The 24,302-nt window shown below is 34.9% G+C and overlaps 1 protein-coding gene across 6 annotated transcripts in view; it reads right to left on the bottom strand.

The window, feature by feature from the left end:
* The window catches only part of Abd-B (Homeobox protein abdominal B), a 314,220-nt gene that overhangs the window by 191,705 nt on the left and 98,213 nt on the right, over window positions 1-24,302 (bottom strand). For 5 of the 6 annotated variants that reach the window (XM_087342396.1, XM_087342392.1, XM_087342389.1 and 2 more), the window contains one exon: window positions 1,904-1,966. The exons of the other annotated variant lie outside the window; for it this stretch is intronic. The gene's annotated coding sequence lies outside the window, so the exon portion shown is untranslated. The remainder of the gene's footprint in view (window positions 1-1,903; window positions 1,967-24,302) is intronic. 6 annotated transcript variants of the gene reach the window in all.

Below are 24,302 nucleotides of genomic sequence, written 5' to 3'. Positions count from 1 at the left end.
GCCACAATGTTGTTTTTACGATATCTCACATAAAGACATTACAAGCACGCAAAAATTCCACTACCGAAATCGCTTTTTGTCATAAATCAGTTTTAAAGTGCTGAAGATTGTTCTCTGCGCGCAATAAGACGGCACGAACAGAATAGCTGCAGCTCTGCTTCCATCTTTTCGGTTTTTAAAGAGTAGACAGAGAAAGACAGAGACGTAAAGCCGTAGTAATAATATTTAACTTTAATGGCCACTGAATACAAGTTAATGGTTTTATGATAGCCATTCGAGGGATGGTCATTGATGGTTTCGTTGAGGCATGGCAACAAGCCTTCCTAGGATCACGTGATGTGACGTCACTCTTTGGTTTAATTGCCACAGAAACAATTTACACAGCACAGGAAAACAAAAATATTAATGTCCTCCCTCTTAGTAAGTTTTCTTTTATTATCAACTCAGGAATCCTGCGAAGGTTAATGAACGAAGTAGGGATGATAATATTAACAAAATCATGTCTTTAAGCTCCTCATTGATTACATTTAAATTACGAAGTAGACTTGAAGCAAATGTGATATGCTGGAGCTAGACAGCCTGTCAATTAAACTGCGAAATATTGTTTGTATTAATAACAACTTGAAGAATTTGTTTAAATGTTATTTATCCTATTCACAGATGCTTTAACTGAAGAACACCTCTGTGGAAGATAGTATTTTTTGATAAGATAATAGTTGTTGAGTTAAGCAAAAAATTCCCATATTTTGTTTCGCTTGTAAGGTTTATTATTATGTTCACTAGAGAATAAAATCATTCCCAACCCTGAGGCGCATGAAAGCGACTCACAACATAGAATTTTAATTATCTACTAAGATCCATTACAGAATTATCCTGCCATCTGCGCCTAGTTCTCCCAAGTGATTAATCTTTTTAGGCATTCCAGCCGAAAATTCTCATACTTCTAAACTAAAAAATGCGTGCTATGTGAGGATGTTGATGCCAATTCCTGACGAAGTGGCGGAACATGGTGTTTTAAAATCTGGCTGTGGAATGCATCGATTTAAATGTTATTCACAATCATCATAGAATTTGAAATAAAATCACATATCTCGTGGCAGTCAAGTGATATAATTTTATCATTAACCAAATCCATGGTGTGGTGTCCTAAAGAAGCTGATAGTTTGTCGGCATATCAAAAAATTTCATACCATTATAGAACCGGTTATTTTTGACAAATGTGATCTGTAAACCATTGAAGCCACATCGCTTAAGAATTTAGTTTCTACCACGAAGAAAACAATACAAAGGTCATCGGATTAACGGTGTTTAAGGAAACTGTCCCTGTTTATTCGAAGCATCATGTGTAGGTAGAATTCAGAATTATTGATTGTTAATGCAGGTGCAGTTACTACTCGTTACAACACTTTAAATTCTTCCATTAAGTTCCAGTAATATAATTCTAGGTCTCTTGAACTTCGGTGTAATTTAATTGATGCCATGTAAGCTACAAAGAATTGGTGGCGGATTTAAATACGACGGCTGAGCATTTTTTAAACATTTCACTTCCAATGTAAGAAAATATTTGTATGTCTTCTGATTCCCCGACGCTGAATGTGGCTGATTCCTGATTAATTATTCTCCACAGAACTTCCTTATTTGTGATACATACAGAAGAATTAGATCTAACTCTAACAAATGTCATAATCCCAAAATTTCGTGTTTTCTGTTCACTATAAATAGACTGTAATTATATATTTAAACATAGATGGCTTATTGCTCACTATTATAACAAATTCCAAGTCTAAAGCAACTAACATTTTTCGTAGTCACTTTAGATGTAAAATTAAAATGGCGAAGAAAATGTTCTGACAGTCTGACGGTAAAATTATCATGCACGGATAGAAGCTGTTTACTTGCTTACCTCCGAATTGTATTTTGTTCCGAAGCTGCTTTCAGAGGTCGCTGGGAGGGAGCAGACACATGCCTGTTACAGAAACAAAATACTTCAGAAAATAGATTTCACCGACACTATATGAACCTACTAGGTCTATACGTAACTTCGGCTTTCGAGGTCAGGATGTTTCGATTTTTGATGGAAGAACCTATTGAATACCCCATATAAGGCTTCCAAAACCGCTAATCGTCTACACATTTACCCTGAAAATGACAACTGCAATCTTTGAATAAACGTTCGACAAATATCAACACTCTGTGCGACCTATCGCCGAAAGCCGTAGTTACACGTTGAATTCCATTTGCAAAATTCAAAGGGGAAGAATGATTAGGCTCTTAATTTTCACCAAAAATTGCCACAGAGAATTATTGTCTTTTAGCACGTTATTTTATTTAATTAATAACAAATGGCGCATATTTTAATGTTTACTAGCAAGCTGGAACATACAATAAATGAAATTATGTAAGTAAACTTAAAAACACGAAACTTTATAGTAAGCAACGTTAGCTGGTTGATGATCATTTCGTGTTAAGAGATTTTTGGGAACTATAGGACAGTACCGTTACCATGGTAATCCTGTTAAAGTAAGCCCACTATGTACAAACCTCAAAATAATACTGTATTTGAGTTTTCGGTCCAATAAATTGTATTTTATTCTTTAAATAAGGTTAGATAAGCAGTTATATTAATTTTTTTCTTAAACAACATGGCTTAATTCTAAATTTTATGAGCTGTTTTGTGGAAATAGTGCACTGAAAATATTGTTCAGTCAACCATGGCCTACTATGCAAAAGTAAACCTACAAATCAGCATAGCTATTATAACTTCGATATAAGATTATAACTGAATTTGGGATACATTAGCTCGTATTGCAACCGATAATTAAAATAAGTAATTATTTGTTATTTGTTATAAAACATTAAATTTATATGCTGTTTTGTGGAAACAATGCATTGAAACTAACGATTGTTCACACATTCACGGCCTACAATATAGCCTGCTTCTGTCCAACGCAACAAAACAGATGTCTCACTGCTTTAAAACATATTGTAATATTTATTAAACAAAGATAACTAATTACTTTAACTTTTATATTCTACTTTGTTATATATTTTAATACAAAATTATTTTTAGTCACAACTTCAGATTATCCGTTATTCTTGACGGGCAATTATAATGAACTAGAAAGGATTCGAAAGGAAACAGGAGTGGTTTAATTTCTGGTGTGACTACTATACAGTCATTTACCGAAAGGAGCTGGTAAAAACTACAACATTTTCGGCCAGGAACGATGTCTCTGAGCCGAGATCTGAGAAGTGCTATCACCCGGCCGCGAGGCACAATCAGAATATAACAGTATAATTCAAGATTATTTCACATTTACATATGTACGTTATGCTACCTTACAGACACAAGCACTGAACTTCGTAGTTGAGTAATTAGCTGTCCTGCTTTCTATTTTGGAGTACTTGGTTTCAAATATCGACACGGAGAACAGCTATCCTGACAGGTTTTCCTCAGTCCTTCCTCGTAAATTCCGGGAAAGTACCTCAAATTAGGACACGACTTCTTACTTATACATCCCTTGCAATTTATTACTCACTTTCACTCTCATCCTACGATACGGGCCTGTATTTCAATTACGTACTGCAGTGAAAAATTGTTTATCCTCAATGAAATACAGAATCGGCCCACAGCGAAAGGAACTGGTTAACCGTGTCCAAAATACGGAGAGCGAATTAAACAACACGTACACAAAATTCTCAATAAAACAAAGCTTATCGAACGTGTTCCTTTAACTGCTTTGGCAGCTTGAACATAAATACAGTTCTGACCAATGTATGCTTCCTCCTGTAAATCTTACAACCGATCTGGATTGTTTCAGGTGCTGGACTGTAAACTCATCTAGATACCACTATCAAGGTTGTCTCAATATTAACGTCCAACCATAAATCACTAACTTAAACTGTCTTAAAAGCGGCGCCGCATATGAATACCACCGGAAACTTACTGAGTAGAAGCAGAAGCTTACACATACACAAGCCAAACCCACACACGGGAGCAGTATCTTGGTATCCCTACGCGGAGAAACTATTAAAGTCCACGACACGCCATACATTTACAGGCTAGAAAACATTACAAGACTCAACATGGCTTTTATTATAAAAAAGTTTTCTAACATACATAGGGGCAACTCACAAAATACGACTACGATACAGTGGCTACAAAATATGATGTTCATTTTAGTACAGTGTTGTCCAAATATTACCAGACTCGTCTCTGCAAGATTCCGTTATTTTCACGTTTAACTATATTATGAATAGATTTAAGCAACACACCAACTTATTATACAACACAAAAAAAAGTATGTCAGTGAAAATAGAACGCACACAAGTTTGATATTCCTTGCATATTATTTAATTTAAAAATAGTATTAATTAAATGTTTCATTTAATACGATAAGCAGGATGATATTTAAGCTGTGATTTGTTATTTTATCAGTCTCAGAAACAGGTAAAACAGTTATAATGTATTGAAAGTGTTCAAAAAAGAAGACAAGCATTCGGCAAAACCCCGATATTTTCAACAGCTTTAAAAGTATTATTATTAATTAAGCCTTCGGGATATATTAATTCATTATTAAGATACCAACGTTTGGAAACTGGAGACTGACATCGAAAACGTCAATTATTCCTTGTGACGAAAAAGTATCTCGAAAAATCTTTGTTCTTGATGGCATATGCATATTGCGGCCCGCAATTTTTTAAATGTTCCACCATACGCAGAATAACTTTATGCGTTCTGTAGTAGTCACTGGTAGTTATTGCTAAGAGTTAAATTATGCTACCATTCTCTTTTTTAATCTTCGCAAGATTTGAAAATTAATCGTCGGTTTATCTTCGAAGAATAAGATCATGAGTTAATTTATATATTTACATTTCGTATAAGTAATTCAAACTAAAAATGATGTGGACAGGAGTGTTCATATATTATCTACGTTAGTCACTTTGATACGTTTGGAAGCAGCTAAGTTTTCAACCTAAATGAAGTTTCTCTTTTGGTAGGCATTAAATCTGCTGGTCCAATTTAATGCTATTTGAACTCAATGACAATGAACACGTTCCGAGTTTATTATAACGCTACCAGCACTTCGAGTGAGATAAAATGTGTTTATTATGGTGACACTAACCTTTACCTCAAGCAAATTTTTCTTGCAAAATACAAATTTTCATTACAAAATGCTTGCTGGAATTAAACAACACAATCACGGCTGAAAGAAGTGAGGAAACTTTTCATAGCACAAGTACACAAAATATGCAAAATACCTTGATTATTTTTCAGCACCCATTGCACAGGTCGACACTACACTTTAGAACAGCAGGTTATGAGAACTTACATTCTCACTGGTGAGATTTCAATTTCTCATTGTGGCGAGTATGAAATTGGCTGCCTTCTGGGTTGTTGGCGCTGTATAGTCTGGTGGACTAATGATGGAGGCAGCAAGCATCTCTGAAACGTCGGCATGTCTGTACCAGACGCCACCGCATAACAACCCGGAAGACAGTAGTTTTGTTACCAGTACATCATACTGAGACAATTTTATTGAAATTGTTATAAAATACATAATATTTTAATCAAACTACAAAAACAATTTTATTGAAATTGTTATAAAATACATAACATTTTAATCAAACTACCAATCATAATTAATGCCTTTGTATATTTGTAACTAGTACACATGTTTTCAAGCAGTTTTAATGAATAGTTTACATTGCCAGAACTCTTATCAAGATGTTTGTATATGGCCCAGTGATCGAAGTTTGGACACCATTGTACGGGTTAATACAAGGTTTGGTGTCATAGAACAGATATTGTAAAAAACATATTTTGAAAGAAGGAGTTTATATATAACCGAGCATTCAGGGTTTTACATCAAGAAAGCCGCATCTGGAATATTTCAACTTTAACGCATATAAAACACTAGCATGTATATTTAACTGTTAGTTACTGACTCTGGAATGATAAACATTAAGATAAAAGTTTATTGACAAGCTTCATATGTTTATAGGTCAAGTGAATTTTCTTCAAGTTCTCAACAATCTATCTAATCGTACATTCTGCTTAAATTACAGCAATAATACAGCTCTCTGCATTATCGGTATATTATTTTCTGGTCTGTAAATGCAGCTCCACTCTAAGAAAGAAATATTTTTTAAAGTGGTTTGTGATATGAACTCATAGTAAAGCCGTACTTTGAATGTAGGAAAATGCAAATCCGCACACAACTGACTGGACAAAACGTTATAAAGGATAATGACTCAAGGATTGACACAAAACTTCGTGGATCTATGTTCTGTTCCCAGTTGAATATTTATGATAAGTGTACAGTGGAAATCTTCTGAAACCTCCTTTTACCTTTCCTTTCCTTTCCTTTCCTTTCTTTTCCTCTGCCTCACAATTCGAAAAGTAAATAACTCCATGATGACAGTCATTCCTAGAAGCTAATAGTCGTTCAGCCAATCACGAAATTCCCCGCGTTTTATAGAAACTGAAGTTTATTATCGTGTTCACTAGAGCCCACCGTCTGTCTCTAATCAGAGACACTTGTATTCAGTCCACATGATTTCACACTTTCTCCATAAAATGCATATTAATATTATATCCCCATCCACGGTTGGGTCTTCCAACTGCTCTCTTTCCTTCAGACTTTAGGCCTATTCGTTTCTCATCTCCTCCATGCATTGCATGGGCTATGCCCCTCCTTAATTTGATTATCTTAATAGGCCTATTTGGAAAAGAATATGCCTACAAATAATGATCCTTCTCCTTTCACAGTCTTTCTCAGACTCTTGTGACTTCATCACTCTGAGATTTAAACAGTGATCACAGCATTGTTTTTCCAGTCACTATCAATATGTGCCTTTCTTGATGCAAAAAACTGAGTTTAAAATCCATGCAAAAGAAATTATAAAATCATATTTTAATCTTTACGTTCTCAGATAGAAGGTGATAAGGGAGTCTGTAGTGCGTGGTAGCAATCATTTTATGACATTCTCCAATTCTTCATATCCCAATTAATTCTTTGTAAATACATCCCAAGTGGGCTTACTTGCAAGCATCAAGTTCCCAACCGGAGAATAAAGTATTGTTCTGTCTTACGAGATACACGCTGAAGGTTCAAATAATAATAGGCCTAATAATAGAAATAACAACAAAAACAAAAACAATACTGTGGAAAAGAACTCGAAGGTTTAAACACGTATCAGTATTCACGATTCTGAGTTAGTTCATCCACTGCTCATTGTAGTAGTTTATATACTTCGCATTTTAACATTTGAGTTAAAATTTTATTGTTATCTAAATGTTACTTAAGTGAATATTTATATCTTGAAAATGATTACAGTTACTGACTTCCACATCTGCAGAATAAAAATATAAATTAATGCAAACAACGTTTAGAATTTCTCACGTAAGAGTATGTAGCAGCATCATTTTATCTCTAACATAAAAAATGAAATCTTTCACTCAAACAGAATTTTACGTTTTGCACAATGATGTGTTCGTCCATCCGTATGCTTTGTCTCTGAAACTAATGTCCGAATGTCGATTATAGCGCGTTTATTGTCAATGTGATCTAGACGATATGGATAGAATTTAATGTTGTTTCGTGTTCGTTAAATATGATTCTTAAAATATATGAAGGCCACATGCAACTTACTAATTTTTTTCAGAATAAATTCATGAAATCTAATTCCCATTATATTTGTCAACATTTATTGAAAAAATATTTGCTTAGTAAATATTCAATTAACAAAACGATTTAAAATGCAGATAATGTGATTAGCTTTTATCGTATGAACCGACAGCTGATATTCGTTTTTTATTCTATTTTTAAGAAAGCAGTTTACATACTTTAAAAGTAGGTTTAACTGATTTTTATGTTTAAAATATATTTTAGTCCAAAATAAAATGAAAGAATTCTAACCTATACAAGATTTAGATAAATTACATTAGGCCTACACATATAACGATGGGAACAATTAATAAACGACAACTGTCCGGCTATAAGATTTGCATATAAAATAATTGAACCACAGCATACAATGAAATAAGCCTAGCAAAATCACAAAGAACTTATTTTAAAAATATGTGAACTCAAAGTTCCACTCTGACAGACTGTTAAAGAAATATTAGAAAGAAGACTCTGAACAGGAATATTCTATAGAATCCTATAGTCTCCAGTAGATAAATATCAATCCAGTTCAATGCGTCTGTCTGTGTACTTGACAACAGACAAACTACACAAATAACGGTCAAGCATTAACAAACAATGAAAACAACAAATCAATGATACTGCAAAATTAATTGTCATAACAACAAACACTGATGAGTATAATTAAAGTTAGCCCATAATATAGGGCCTATTGAAAACGCTGAGTTACAATCATTCATTACAAATTACAGTTAAAAAAAATTAATGGATTCTATTGTGTAGCAAACTGAAATTTCCCACAATTTGCTTGGTGTGACTTCTGGAACTACAGAAAAAATTGTTTCAAAAGATGGTCTTTTCGTTATCATTACATGATATTATTATTATAAATGTTTCATGACTTCGAAATGAGCTGTATCATCCAGGATGTCAAGTCTGCCTACCTTGCTCAGGGGATAACCAACGCGGAAGGTATGGCGGTGACCTGAAGGAACCATTCGGTGACCTGCTGGAAGTTGACATTACGTCGTGCAATGGACAGTGAGTGTTGCTGTTGGGCTAAACAACTGGGACGAGGTGTCAGGTGTTGTTTCGGTAAGATTTACAAGGAACAAAATACGTAAGGATAGTTGTGACCATTTGGGCAAAATGCAAATCCTTACTATACTCAAACCCTTTGGCAAGGAATTCCAAAATAACTACAGCAGGAATATTGTCTCACAAAGGATCCTCACAATGAGAAGGAAGAGAAAACTTTTTACCCGTCTTTGTGAATAATATGACGGCGCAGAGCAATAAAGACATAAATATTTAAAAGCTGTGTTGAAGAGGGTTGATAAGCCTTACAAATGGATATGGGGGTAAAGCCCGAGACTTGGGGTGGAATATTTGTATATTTTAAACTACATTGCCAGAGGTTATTTAAAGAAATTGATGGTGGAGAAGGCAACAGTATAATCCTTTAGTTAATATTGCTGTAATAAAACTAGGGCCTGTATGCCTAAGCAACTACTACATTTCAACTAAAAGCATTCATTCGAACTCTGAAAAATATAAAAAATTGCCGAATATGAGTAAACTTTCCTAGTAAAAGATTTTAATTCAGTCTTGAGCTTGAAATGTTTTCAAGGGGAAAGGCTACATTCAGTTTGAGTGAAAAATTAAACCAGTTGTTTACTTCTTTCTGTAAAGGTTTACTTATTAGATATGGCCTGAGACATTTCTTAAACAAGTACAAAAAGTTTGGGTTAAAGAAATAGTCTGACAGATGTCACTACAATGTGTGTGGGTGAGAAACACAAGATCCGGAAATAAACGAAGTGTTTTGGTTGGTTCGTGGTTTGAAGACACAATTTCAAACAAAGAAGAGCTCTAGGAATTGGTTAGTTCTTGAATGTTAAAATAGTTTTTAAGTAGTTTATTTTTTCAGAGTTGTTGGTATCGGTGGTGGATAGAAAATAGATTGTTTTGTGTACTTGTGAGTGTGTTTTGAAGGAGATTCGGTTTCAGTTTGGATTTTGGTAAGGTGCTGTGCAGTGATGGCGGCGTTAGCTCGGTGTTGCGACGGCGCTCCGTTGACGAGAGTGCGACGACGTTGGTTTACTCCCCTCGATCCTCCTCGTGCACCCCGCGCACATCATCCGAAAACTACCGGACTCCCCCTTCGCGCCTCTTTTAAAACAAAAGTCGAAACCTTTTAATTTATAAATCTCACTGGCACTAGGCGATGTAACTTTGTAAATCGTCTCTCAAAATGTTGTCAACAAACAGATAATGTTATCTTATTAACCACTTTCCCGTGCTACCATACAAGTCTTCCTTAAAAAGAGACGAGTAATTTAAACACTCTCCAAATTTTCTTCTGTATATAATCATTTATTCTTTCTTCTTTCCTTGTGTGGTTTCTTCATGATCCAAAAAGCTTGTAGTAGAGTCAACACCACCAATAAAGAAACGTGGTTCTCTGTGTGTTAGTTATTGCGGGCAGACTCCATATTGGTTTTGATGCAGTAAGGGATAGAACATGTTGCGATGGAAACAAGAGTCAGCAAATGGCGGTTGTGGAAAAGAGAAACAGTGAGAGGGGTGCCGAGAAAGGAGGTAAGTGACGGAGATGGATATAGATTGGACTGAGAAGAGAAGAGAGATGAAGAATACATCATTTCCCCAACCAATGCAGAGCGTAGGAAGACGAAGTAGTGGGAGAAACGGACGGATGCTGGACGGTGATGGCTGCCAGCTTGACTGGAGGTAAAACACTTTGATTTGTGTAACAACTTCTACATGCTGCCCGGCAGCCTGTAAGCCCACAGAGTTTTCGGAAACTTTGTCTAAGACTTTTATTTATTTTTACTGCTCAATGAAAAAAATAGACTTTTGTTATATTTTGCCCTCCCTTCACGTTTCACAGGCCGTTTTCCACTCTGAAACACTGACACGCTTGTAAATGTCTTTAACAACACATAGAATCCGAAGAAATCCTACGTAAGGAATATAATGTATAGCAAAAATCGTCTAAAACTGCTTTTAATATATAATAATTGTCATGTAACCTGTTTTCTCGTTGATAATCCTAAGCATCGGATTCTTAAAAGATGTCAAATGTCATCCACTGTTAAATATGTGTACAACATAAGCCCAACATTTGGTTTCTTTTATTTATTTATTTGTTTATGATTGGCTATTAATGTTTTCTTAAATAAAACTGTTAATTACTCAGATTATATAGGTCTACCATCGAATGACTAGGTGGTGAATAAATACTCTAATGAATTAGAAATATTAAGGCTGGAAGAGGTCGTTGCCTATTATGAGATAGCCCTCTACTAAGCTGTAAATTCCTGAAGGGACTGAGAAAACGCACAAGAAATCTCAGCCAGAATAGCCAGTTTCTGTTCGAAAACTTAAACCCGTGACCTCACGTAAACTAAGCAGGTATGCTAATAATTAGACTGCGACATTCGGTAACATCTGGTTTTATCCTATTCGAAGGTGTCTATGCAACAGCATTTATTCGTGTTTAGAAACAGAAAAGACGGCAAAGTCAGACTAACTTTCATATAACTTATATCATAATATTAACCTAATTTTGTCACGCTTAGACCGAATTTTTTTGTCATTTTAAGAGAACGTGCACCATATGTGATTCGGAGATTCAAAACAAAATACGCGTCTATTAATTTTAAAAATCCTATAAAATTAGATCTACTTAGAAGAAATTTTACTTTGTGCCATTCAAAAATTATTGTGAGTTCATGCGCTTATATTTGTGAATATTCGCAAAATATAATTGGGTTTTGAACGCTACATTTTCATCTTTATTCTTTTACGCTTATGTGCTTATAGTGTTACTATATTTTAGTCATATACATCTGCATTTCACAATTGTATACCAGAGATCACAACGACAGAGGAACTATTATTTTTATAACCAGTTTTCCATTCTAAGTGAGATTTCAGATTATCATGGTGACAAGTATGAAATGGTTGTCCTCTGGGTTGTTAAGCCGTATAATATGTGAAAATTACTAGACGTTTCAGAGGTGCTTGCTGCATTCGCCATCAGGACGATGATGGAGGCGGCAAGCACCCTCTGAAATGTCGGTAAACTTCTGCCAGACTACGCAGCGTAGCAACAGAGAATACACCCATGTTTACTTTACCACCTTCCTGTATCATCTAAATTTCTTATGAACCTATTAGATCCATTAGTTTTCTCCAAAAAATCTTGCACACAAATCCGACTACTTCATAAGACATACAGGGTTTTAATCATTCTTTGCCACATGCTTTCTTCATCGGAGTAATATAATTTATCTGGGTTAGGGTGGGAGAGGATTGCTACAGTTCGATTTCTGCATATTAGTCAGAATAGCTAGGGAGACTTAATTACACATCAATTAAAATAAAATATTATTTTTATTCTTTTTCAATTATGTAGGTTACAGGCCTGTTTCAGACTTCCCATCTGGCAATGGGTTATCTAATAATTTGGTATTCCCTTCGTTTATAATTTAGTAATACTTTTGGAAGTCCATCTGTTGTCATTCTTAAAATGCTTTCATGCAAATTTTCTTTTTGATTTCGGACGGATCATCAATATTTTAAAAATAATATTTGAACATTTTATACACTTTTGCAATTTTGCAATGAACAACATCATCCAGGTTGATTAATTAATGTCTTTAGTAGAAAAATAAAGATACTATCAGTTAATCGGCGAGGTTTGATTATCTAGCTTAATACGACAGAACATTACTGAATTGAAGAAATCCAAGAAAGAGGGGGTTCAGTGATTGTGAAATGCGCTTTTAACTAACTATTTATCTAACTAACTAACTAATTAATGGAATAACTACACGGAGAATCTACTAGTCGTTAAGTCAAGAAATTTCTCGCGTTTCCATGGATCCCAACGGTTCAGGTTTCTGTTCACTGGGCCCTATTCTCAACCTGAAAAATCCAGCCCACACCACATTTCTATAAGATCCATTTTAACTTTATCTACCTACGCACAGTTTAGATTTTACAGTCTTCCAAGTGGTCTCTTCTATTCAAAATTTCCGAATGAAATATTTATAGACACACATTACTCATTTCCCCAGTGTGTTGTGCATTACCTACAAGTACGTACAGCACATTTCTACCTTATCCATGTATGTTGTAACTTTCCGTCGACAACATTGACGAATTCATTCCTGATAAACGATTATACACCCTGATTATACAAGAGAAGTCGAGGAGGGAGATTGTTAAAGTTACACATTAGCTACATTAAATGTTTCGTAATGCTTCGGAACAATAAAATAAATTTATTTAACTGGACACTGAAGCCGATATACGCTTAAGATGTCTGAATCCAGAAGACAATAAGAATTACAGAAATTAGTAATGGAAGTTTTAGTTCCTTTGAACCGAAACTACTTAAGATCATAATTAAAACCTTCACCGTATAAAAATATTTTTATTTCGACACGTAGGTCAGTTTTATTTAACTAAACTCGTCTGAAACTTTAACGAGTGCAACCAAGTAGCCCTGTAATTCACTTCCGCCTGTACTAGTGCATTATTTCAATAATACGAGAAAGACAAAGATATTTAAAACGCCTTACGATTTCCAAATTCAAAGACCGGTTGCAAGTGGAAGGCTTTCAAAATTCTTACAGGCATATAGAGTAATAAGAGTAAAGGAATTTGTACTAAAATTATTATTCATGTGATAATCGTAAAGACACCAACATTTCATCATGATAATTAAATACATCGTATGCTCCACTTCATTTCTGAACCCAACGGAAACAACATTAAAAACAAAATCAGTGAGGTAGTTCACTGAGTCTATTCTACTGCTTAGAAAATTTTCTGATTTTAAAATGGGCATTCCTCCAAGTACAGTTCGCCTATTGTTTTCTGAGGCTTTTAATAGAAGCGTTGTTTTCCGGTCTGTTAAGAAAGCCTATGATGTGAATTTATATAGGCGTATAGCTCACTTCTTCTGTTAGAAGAATGTGCCTACATAAGAATACCTGTTCACACAGTTGATAATGTAGTCCGCACAAAGAAGCCCTCAGAACAACACTATCCATCTCAAGCCACGCAACACAGCGTCCACTTTCAATCCAAAGCTTTCCGTCACTGATCGTTTCCTTTATGTTCCTGCATTTTCCCTGTACTAAACGAAACTTTTAATTTCCCAAGCGCTAACGCTCATATTCGACTCACGCCACCCCAATCTTTCTTTCACGGCTCCATTTTAAGGGTAGATTTTTTCATTGTGCTGCAGCACCAAGGAGACGAAGGAAGAAGGGTCGCAAAATACCGCGTAGGGTGAAACTAAGACGAGAACATCAATGGCGTATGATTGAGGGGTTGATATAAGGCGCCTGGGATATGATTTGCTGAAATCAAAAGACAGATCCTAAACTTAATATCGTCTTTTATCAAAGTATTAAGACGACTACAGATGTGTTGACCTTTTCCTGGGTTTTCGCGCTGTGGTTTAATGTAACTTTTTTACACACGCCTTTATCATTATTCCTTTTCAAGTGTTCTCTTGTTACAGAACTACATGTTTCGACCAGAAGTGGCCAACATTACATAAAACACGAAATAAAGTAATTTTAGGACACAATAGAAATCAAAATAAATTACAGAACCAATATTTAAGGTCTTCATTTAGTGATATAAAAGATTTTAACTTTAATACTAACTGCATATTTTAGTTCTTGGACACAAACACCGAATGCAAGACAATGTGATAAGTGTCGAGAAATTTCAGCAGCTGCTGTACAATACATGAACCTGATGATGACCACCTCTGGTCGAAATATATAGTTCGGTAACAAGCGAACACTTAAAAAACAGAGATAAAGGCGTATGTGAAAAGTGACAATGATAAAGATATTAACTCAACAATCAAACAATCCAACGGGATGTTACACTGCAGGACTGAAGTAGCCTGTAACTTCTTGAAAAATCCTCGCCGTGCAATTAACGCGGCTTAAACCAGAAAGGCGAAAATATGCATTTCAAAGTTTATCAGTATTATTGGGGGATCAGACAGGAAATTCGCAAATCTGCAGGACGTTGCTACGTTAAGGAGCGGACAGTTGTGGTATTGTGGATCAGATGAGATGTAGACACTCGTCTAGAATTTAACACAGAGCTAAGGTAAGGAAACCAAATCACGAGAGATATAATTGAAATAAGGAAATAGGTCTACACGCACCTTCCTTCAGAAAATACCAATATTAAAGGCTTTACGTGATGTTTGTGTATTTTAATATACACTACAAACACATAGGTCTAATGACTTTCAAATTCTATTTTTGTTTCTCAGGTGTAAGAATACAAGAATTTGTTTGCTTGGTGCTTAACATTTCGTTAAGTAAATTTATCCCACTATAAGCGGTGTAGACCCTTGGGGGGAGAGAAGGTAGCTCCTACTCATTCTTAATCTCAGTATTAGATGGGGGTGAGTGGTTAACGTCACGCCCCGGGCTTAACTTTTCAATAAATTTCTTAATTACCGATGTATTTCTTCCTTCATTGTATATTTATACATTAGACTATTCACGTGCAATTTAAGTAAACCACAAATAATTGACTATCTGAATAGATTTTATTCATTATTATTTTAGTTATTGACATCAAACAGGTACCATATTTCTGAGTTAAATAACTCCATAGGACAAAGACGGTATTGAGACGCTTATTATTATTATTGTTATCTATTGCTCCACAGCCCTTAACGGCCTCTTCCCACATAGGAGGTTACTTCATTTATTTAGACATTTGGTAGGACTCCTTGGACGAATGATCAGCCCATCGCAAGGCCTCTACCTGTACACAGGACAGCACAACACAAAAAGACGCGTATAAACATTCATGCCTTAGTTGGATTCGAACCCACGGTCCCAGTGTCCAAGTGACCAATATGATAGGCCATAGAGACGCTGATGGTCTCCAAAATTTAAAGAAATTCCCCATCGTATGTATAATCCGAAGGTTAATTTTCTGGTTCACAAGAACCCACTACAATAATAAATGACTGTCGTCTGGGATGTTGCGCTGATAAGTCCTGTAGAAATTGAGAGCCAGATGATTCCATTCTCTATCCTCTCGCCCGATTTATTTGAAATCCATTTATTTTATGGCACTTAAATTATGCCTTGGCCATCCAAATGGTGCTTTACCTGAAAATTTCCCGACCAAAATTTCGTAGGCATTTTTCGACTCATTTTCACATAGACCCCATTTTCTCAAATATGGCTAGGTCGTATATAAATATTTTTTTCTACATCCCATTTTTATATTTAATTATTAATTACGCCAATATAACTCCCTGCCTACAAACGGACCAATGTATAAGAATATAGGACCAATTTTGTTGAGCGCTATATCTGTGAGCTGTTTCAGATTAAATAATTTTAGATTAATTAATTTCAGATTTATAAATTGTAACGAAGGAACGGCATTGATCCTAATAACACCCTTTTTTCAAACATCAAACAAACTTTCCTGTTCTAATCTTGCAAATTAGGAAAATAAAATCATGAAAGGCGGAAGGTTTTCTCTAGAAGTGTCTGGCCAATGGAACCAGAGTGTCCACTAGACTCCGTAATAAAAATTCTTCCCATACCACAAACATACCCACATACGAGTGGGTGCGTACTACGCGACCAGCCTGAGTATTGCCGGGTGTCTAGCAGCACGAACCGACTCCGACGTTGCCCATAAATAGAACAGCAAGCAAACCCACGCTCCCCCTTCCACCTCCTCACATCTCGGTCCTTCATGCCTTAGCGTCTGAACACACACAGGACTCTGTCGTATCCACCACTCGGAACCAAAATTAAACGTACGTGCCACTTCATGTGAAATACATTTCGTGGAAGAAGATATTCTGGGAAATTCTTGCATTTTATGTGATGTTACTTATCTTCAGGTACTTGCACATGTCCCCCCCAAAATCAGTATGTGGTTTACAAATTTTAATTAAACGTCTATAGCTATGGGAAACTAATCCAGCAGCTATTTTTACATTTTTCATAAGGTTATGAAGCTTTTTGACTATAATACCGGATGGTATGATTTCTTGGAGTCCATTATCTCAACAAATAGAGAATTTCTTCATATTTTCAGAAATTAGTAACTGCTGACCAAAAGAACTTCTAACATGAATTTTAATAACTACTTTATTGGTTAGTAGGCCTTTTCTATTCACAGTCAGTTGATGACGTAAGTAAAATTGTATTTTATAGAAAGCACATGCATACATAAATCTTAAGCTGTGTTCTTTTGAGTACACAGATTCACCAACTTTTGTCTTAACTGCAAGCTAATAACTTTAATAACACATCAAAGAGTAGAAGGTAACTTTCCTGACTTGCTGTTTCAGTTGTCAGTTCCTATGGAGAAACACACAGCTTAATATACGCAGCAATGAATGTTCATAACACTGTAAAATCCATCTCCCATTTTCTTACTAATATTAACGACTGTCATTATGTAATAAAACAATGTTTTATATTGGCTATAAATTAGCGTGTTTAAGTCAATTACAGAACATAGCATAATACTTGAAAGTCTCGTGTGAGGTCACACCTGCGCTGAAAACATGTAGTTTGTCTGAGTTCTGGGAGTGTTGGAAAATAGCGAATTGCAATGGTAGTGGACCGCTCTACCTGTTCAAAATATTTTGGTTTCATTCTGTTGTACCAGAATTACGTTATTCACTGTCCATTGTCTGAACTTGGTGGTAGCTTAGTGGTGACAAATACTAACCGAATATTTCAATACCAAACGTAACGATTAATCTTAATCTGTTCACTTGAAGAAGGCAGTAGAAACAACTCTCGAATCACTGACGAGTTCTACCTGTATCAAACAGACCTGTACCACAGGTAACGGACAATAGTCAGCATAATATACTGTTGGTGCAACAAACCTTTAGAAAGTTATTATTTTCTCAGTTCACTCACGAGTATAATTTGCATTTATTGTTGTTGTTATTTTTGATTATCTGATGATTAGCTACTCTTTTGTCACAAATTTCCACTTTCTTTGGCTTCAAGGGACACGTATATACAGAATAATTTTTTCCTAATTTACATTTCTTTCCCAACCAAAATAGGCCTATTTGTATTTACCTACTGAATTTCAAGTGATATTCAGTCTCGGTGATAAATAATATTGCATAATAACTGAACCGAAAAGTTTCACGCAAATATCATCAATCTTAATTTTGATCCAGATTAATGCATAATACATCCTTTATAATCTAAGCTCAATTTCAATATTATTTCCTTGTCTTATCTCGCTTCAAAGCAACCATATGCTGCGAGGTTATCGCATTCTAATTATTTTGTTAGGAAAAAATCTCATGAGCATTAATTTTTTCAAGCCTGAGAATATTATTGCAATTTTATCAGCTAACGTAATGTGATTTCTGCGTAAAACATTAAGATTGCAACGTTCTTGTTGGGTGAGGAAGAGATATGAAGTAAATAAATCTTACTACTGTGTTTACTCTGTGCTTGAACTGGACACTTTTAAAGACTCCAGTTAAAAGGAAATTAAAATTCAGTTAATGTTACTACTCTAAAACAAGCAAATCAGTTAATTTATCTGCACTAACCTACCAAAATCAGCAAATCCTCTTACCACTATAAAATATAAGGGAATTCGAGACGGAAATATTATAGCTGAAAATGTTAGCTATATCAATAATCAATCGAAGTCACAAAGTTCACTAAACAGATCAAACGACTCAAAGAAACGAGCGAGTATTTGTCATGTTCCGGAACATCACATAAAGCGGTACATTAATCTTCGCACTAAAGATTATCTTAAATTGTTTAAAAGTGGTTTATCTAATTCATGTCATTATTTAGTCATTATTACGTAAATTAAATAAAATAATTCTATATCCCCAGACACAAGAACATTTTAACCTCTGTGACAAAAGAATTCAATCTTAAGATTGGAGAGAGTATTCCTGCTTTTATGTAATTGAATGCCTTTCTCCAAAATCCAAATGTCATAGGAAACAGTTATAATATTAAAAGCTTTCTCAGATATTACATTTCATGCATCGCCTCTCAGAATAACTGTTTTAGTGAGTAACTTTGAAGCTTTGAGAGAAGATTTTACAATTAGAGGAAATCGGATTAGGGAGGCATTTTCGAGATTTGTCTACATTGATTTAAATATATTAACAGTGATATAAGTTCACACGGCGACAGTCTGGGGGACATCTTCTGCAATATCGTTAACGTAAAACTTTCATACAGAGATAGGACAAGAATTTTAGGACACGATTTTTTTATGTTTTCTCTAGTAGTCCTTGTGGCTTATTGTGACTTCCATCCGTAAGAAACAATAAGAGAATGGCCTTGAAAAAGCACCTTTCTTTGGAAAAATAAAACCTACATGTAAAAAAGGAATTCGTAACTTACATCTTTTTCTTACTGAATATCAATTTAAATTCAATTTAATTCAAATCATTTAGACATATAATAGTACTTCTGCGCCTTCATTAAAAATGTAACTTATTTACCTAACATCCCAAGTTCTGGTCATTGTTTTCCGACAGCGACAACATAGAGCAAAATAAATTAAATTATTAATATTCTTTGTTAACATTTGATTGAATGAAGATAAAAGATAATAAATAAAAATGCAAACCTTTAATTATAATATATATAATTCGTTTTTATGCAACCTGAAGCCTAATTAACATTAGCATTAACATTAACAAAATAAATTAGCTAATCCAGTCTTCTTCTGTTGCATTACTATTGAATACGTAGGTCCATTTGCTTCCATCTACGCCTAGGTATCTTCTCAATTTCCTATTATTTTTTTGAATAAAATGCATGGCAATGTCATATATTCCGCTCATCTCTTTCTCCTTTATTTATCACCCCCATAATACTGGCAAAGACCATACACTTTATGAAGCATCTCAGTATTCTATGCATGATAAATAATCTTCCTAGAACTCTGATCTCAAAACCCTTCAAAAATGTTTTTATTGATATTAACTCTATAAAGCTGAAGCTCTTCGAAATAATACTGAATAACTGAGTCCGTACCGCACAGAAAAACAAATCACTTCACCATTACAAAGATCGACTGGTTAATGTTATTTCAGGTTATGATCACATTTTCTTCACTTATAAAATTGGGCTCATTAGAAATATTATGGGAACAGATAAATACTTTCATATGCAACTCCTGCTTTCGGAACTGAGCTGAGTCGAATGTTTAGTATTATCCAATGCTTCGGCAAATATTTAAGTTGCCATCTTCGGAGTGATTATGTAGTGATTGAGCAAATTGTACATCCCTAAACGGAAGACAGCAAGTGTCTGTCTGCCCTCAATAAGGCTGCCGAATTCGCCCAACCATTACACATTTACCCTAAAGATGGCAACTGCAATGTTTGCCGAAGCGTTGGATAATACTTAACATTCGACAGAGACGAAAGTCAGCTTCATACATTGAACTCCTGCCGCGAAACCCGAAGACAAACATAACTGGTCTTTCATTTATTCCCTGCTTTTTCACATTTATTTAGAAATCGCCTGTAATTTTCTGGTTGCTTCGCCTATCTTCCTCATAATTCCACGGATCTTTCACGTTTTACTGCAGGCAATCTTTTAGATACTCGGCGTGTCGTGCTCATGACGGCCGTATTGCGCAGACTTTATGAACCGCCTGCAGCGGAACGTGACCCCGGACACAGAAGAGCGTTTCGAAGGTTACAGAAGAGCGCCCTGGCTTAAATATTGTAAGCTCCAACAATATGTTACAGAATGCTGGAAACATAAAATGAACAGTCATGTTTCATGCATCGAATTTTAAAATATTTTCTTCAAAAATACTACGGGCAAACATTCACCGGTGTTCGATTCCCGTTCGAGAAGCAGATGCTTTCCTTCACCACGCCCAAATCTCATCTGCTCACCGAGTAATATCCTTAACAAATATCGTTTTAGTATTTGTTGTACTATTATTTTTACTACAACTTAATTGCCAGAAAATTAAACTCTCTCTTGCCCTGTTTTGTTTAAACGCCCCAGCATCTGAGAACTGAGGAAGACACAAGTTTATAAATCGTAATTATTTTAAAATCAGTATTACTGATTGTGTTTACTAGTAAAAGTAATTTCCATAAATAACTGATGCCAATATCTTATTATAAAACAGCCTAATTATTGATGCAATTTAAGTAGACTACAAATAATAGATAAAAATCATAAAACCATAAACCAAAACATCTTATCAGATTTACGATTTTTTTAATTTCCAGAACGTGTCATATTATATTTTAAGTGCCAATTTATAGGAAAATTTGTTAATTGGCATTGATATTTTGCGAGGTTCAATTCTTTTTATAATTTTGAAATGGGGTGTGGAGGTTATTCTTGGTCGTATGAGGGACGGTGTAAGACCGTATGATACAAGGTCTTTTAGGACCCTAAACCAACAGACCGCTGAGAACTAATCTTCGGTCTGCGTGACGTCATAAATCGAGTCCCACGACGCCGACTTGACGCTCAGTGTCAAAACGGTGTTTAGTGTTGGCGTCAGCAACATTCATCCTCTCTACTCTTCATAGCCTTCTCTTCTTGCGTCTCTGCCTGTTTTATTTTTCTTTCAAGTGCAATGTTCATTTCGTATAGAATGATCCTCTATTTTCGCTCAACAACTTACAAAATCAGCAGAAAGCTGAGTCACGTCCAACAAGTGGGGCGTAGGGAAAAGGACTTGGAGACTGTCTCATGAAAGCAAAATGATGATGATGATTGTGCATGTGATGATGGAAGTGGAACTGCGCTTTTCCAATTATCGTCTCCTCTTATCTCTATCCGTTCCTTTTAGCGTCATTGGCTTTCCTGTAAAGCTTTTATTTCTGTAAAGTTTCGTTGTATTCTTTTACTTTATTAAGTGACGTTCTTTTGCTCTAGTGTTATTTAACACTCGCTTATAAACACAGGGTACTCTTACAATATTGTCAAAATTAGATTTAAAACACAGATTATACTGTTTCTAACACATATAAAGCTCCGTATTTCATAAACTGAACTAAATACGTACCGTATAAGACATTCTTCTGAAATAGAAGAATCAATTTTATATGCACAAAAATAATTTTACGAAGAGTGAATGAATTGGGCAATGTATTTTAAAGTGTTCTCGGTATCTAATGAGCAATTTAACAACACATATTCTTATTCAGTGATCATTTATATGAAAGCTTCTAGTGACTCTCAATTGAAGTCTTCGAAATTCTCAGTTCTTTTATTGTTTCGAGTCACTTTTTACATTCACACGCAGCGTCTTAAAAGTCTTTCTTTCTTTTGAGGTCAAATAAAAGATTAATGCCAAGTTTATGGCCTTCATTCTAATTAAATTTCACAGATTCTAATGAAGTTTTTTAAAATAACTTTGTTTAACAAATAATAAAAAAGCAGTAATTTTCCAGCACAGAATAAGGAACTAGACTGAGAAGTTAAGACTTGAAGTAAGTGGAGTTAATGCATCATATCTCAAACCATCCCAAGTGCGCAAGTTTGCAACAGTTGCTTTATGACTCGGAGAAGTATCATCTTTCTCTGCCCTTGAGGCACATAATACGGACGCATTTCTCTGACGTTGAACAAGATTACGCAGTCTACTAATAACATTCGAGAGTTTTCATTATAACAGGTGTAAAAATCTAAGTTGATCCTGCAGCGCTTTATTAAAAGAATCCCTTAGGATATCTCTGTTCAAAATCTGTGGTGCTTTAAAATTAATAGCTTTTCGAAATATCAAACAAAGACTTCCAAACGCGGTAATACCAACGTAACACCAAACTAACATAATTAAAATGCCCCTTATTACTAATATACTACATAACAAACTATTTATTATTATACTCTTATTTAACAAGTAGTCTGATTATGCAGAAAATACGATGAAATTGGAAGAGGATAAATAGTTTGATTCACAGAATCTTTATTCGTAGTTTTATCTACTTACATGACTGCCTTCAAACTTTTAAGAATGTACAAAATAATAGTTGACTTTATTTGAGATGAATATGATACAGGACTAAACTAATTACAAATAATCCTTGAAAGCAGAACTATGGTGTTTATGAACATAAAATAAACCATTCAAGGACAGACAACCCACTGTGAGAGTTTCAAAGTGGTGCTGAGTTTGCACAAACAAGGCATATTATAATTATTACCCTTACAAAACTTCATGGAATATATCCAGACAGCTATTCGCTGCGAGTAGAGTTAAAAAATCTGCAGCAAGTCTGCTTATATATTACAGACTTTAAATGTCATAAAATGTTCTGACGGGTGGGATGGAAAAAGTTATGGGGAAGAAAAGATTGAAGTCAAGCATCTCAGATAAAAGAAGTAAAAAACACATGAGTTGGAAGGAAAAACAGCTAGGGGAATAGTTTATAGTTGGTACGTGTCTTATAGTTAAGATGGAAGTTTCTGAAACAAAACAGACGTGTACTGGCATAGATTTCTTCTCGTTATATGAAGATAACTCTTTTCTAGACACCTGAAATAATATCTCGTAGCTGTTGAGTTGCTAACAAAAATACTACCACAAATATACGAGCAGAACTCGTTATCTGGTTCCCCGTTTACTTTGTTTCAAGTTTATAAATGTCCTACAATTCTCAATCTGTCATCCAGAGTGTTGCAGGGCCATCAGATCTCGTAGTTTGTTGGATGTTGCCACACTAACTAAAACAATACCAATTAAAGGGAAAAACTCAACTTCTTAACATTAAGTTGCCCACTTTATATTCTGCTGTGTTGTCTTCAAAAAGGAACCAATATTCTTCACTTGATATATAATACCCTATGTATCCTGGGTGTAAAATGTAGTAACATGAGGCCAGACACACAAAATTTATAGAGCAAAATTGTGTTCATAATGCAGTCATTAATAAATATTTTACTTTATTACCATGAAAGATTCTAAATGAAACCTGGAGTTCCAAACTCAGCATCAGGCTAAAAATTTCAAGTTTTTCTACTCTGCCACCAGACCTCTTGTTTTAATTTTCCAAACCTCGTGAACCACATGCACAAATAACAGTAATTTTTATTTAACGAGGCTAACTGGCACATAATAGAAGAGAATTGTCTATTCCTGGATCTGTTAGGGACAGAAAAGATCATGATATCCAAGGGAGTCCAAGATCCTAAATCATCAGACCGCTGTAGACTAATTTAAACAGGATACATTTATGTTCTGGTTACAATTTTATTAGTAATCATTTAGTTAAACGGCAAATTAGAGAAACGTAATTTACCGTGCTTAGTGTATGTGCCACTGTAATAATATTTCAGTTGGCCACCCAAATAATATTTTATTAATAACAAAAAGTATTTATTTGAGGAAAATCACGAAAATACTTAATCAAGACTTGAATTTCAAACCTCGTGAGTACTAGGTAGGTATGCTAACCACTCGACTGCGAAGGTCTGTAAGTATATTACGTTATAAGTCTACATGAAATTTCGCATGAAGATAAGTTGTGAACATACCTATAAACTTCCTAAGAATCTTTCTTTCTTTCTTTTTTGGCTTGGGTTTAACCAAAACTAAAAGCGTTGTGATGAT

The sequence above is a fragment of the Zootermopsis nevadensis genome, unplaced genomic scaffold, assembly GCF_977971745.1.
Source record: "Zootermopsis nevadensis isolate Lab colony 2312 unplaced genomic scaffold, Znev_1.0 Znev_ptg000001l, whole genome shotgun sequence".
Classification (NCBI taxonomy): Eukaryota; Metazoa; Arthropoda; class Insecta; order Blattodea; family Termopsidae; genus Zootermopsis; species Zootermopsis nevadensis.
Note: the sequence above shows the minus strand (reverse complement) of the source record. Positions and strands in the feature narration are given on the sequence as shown.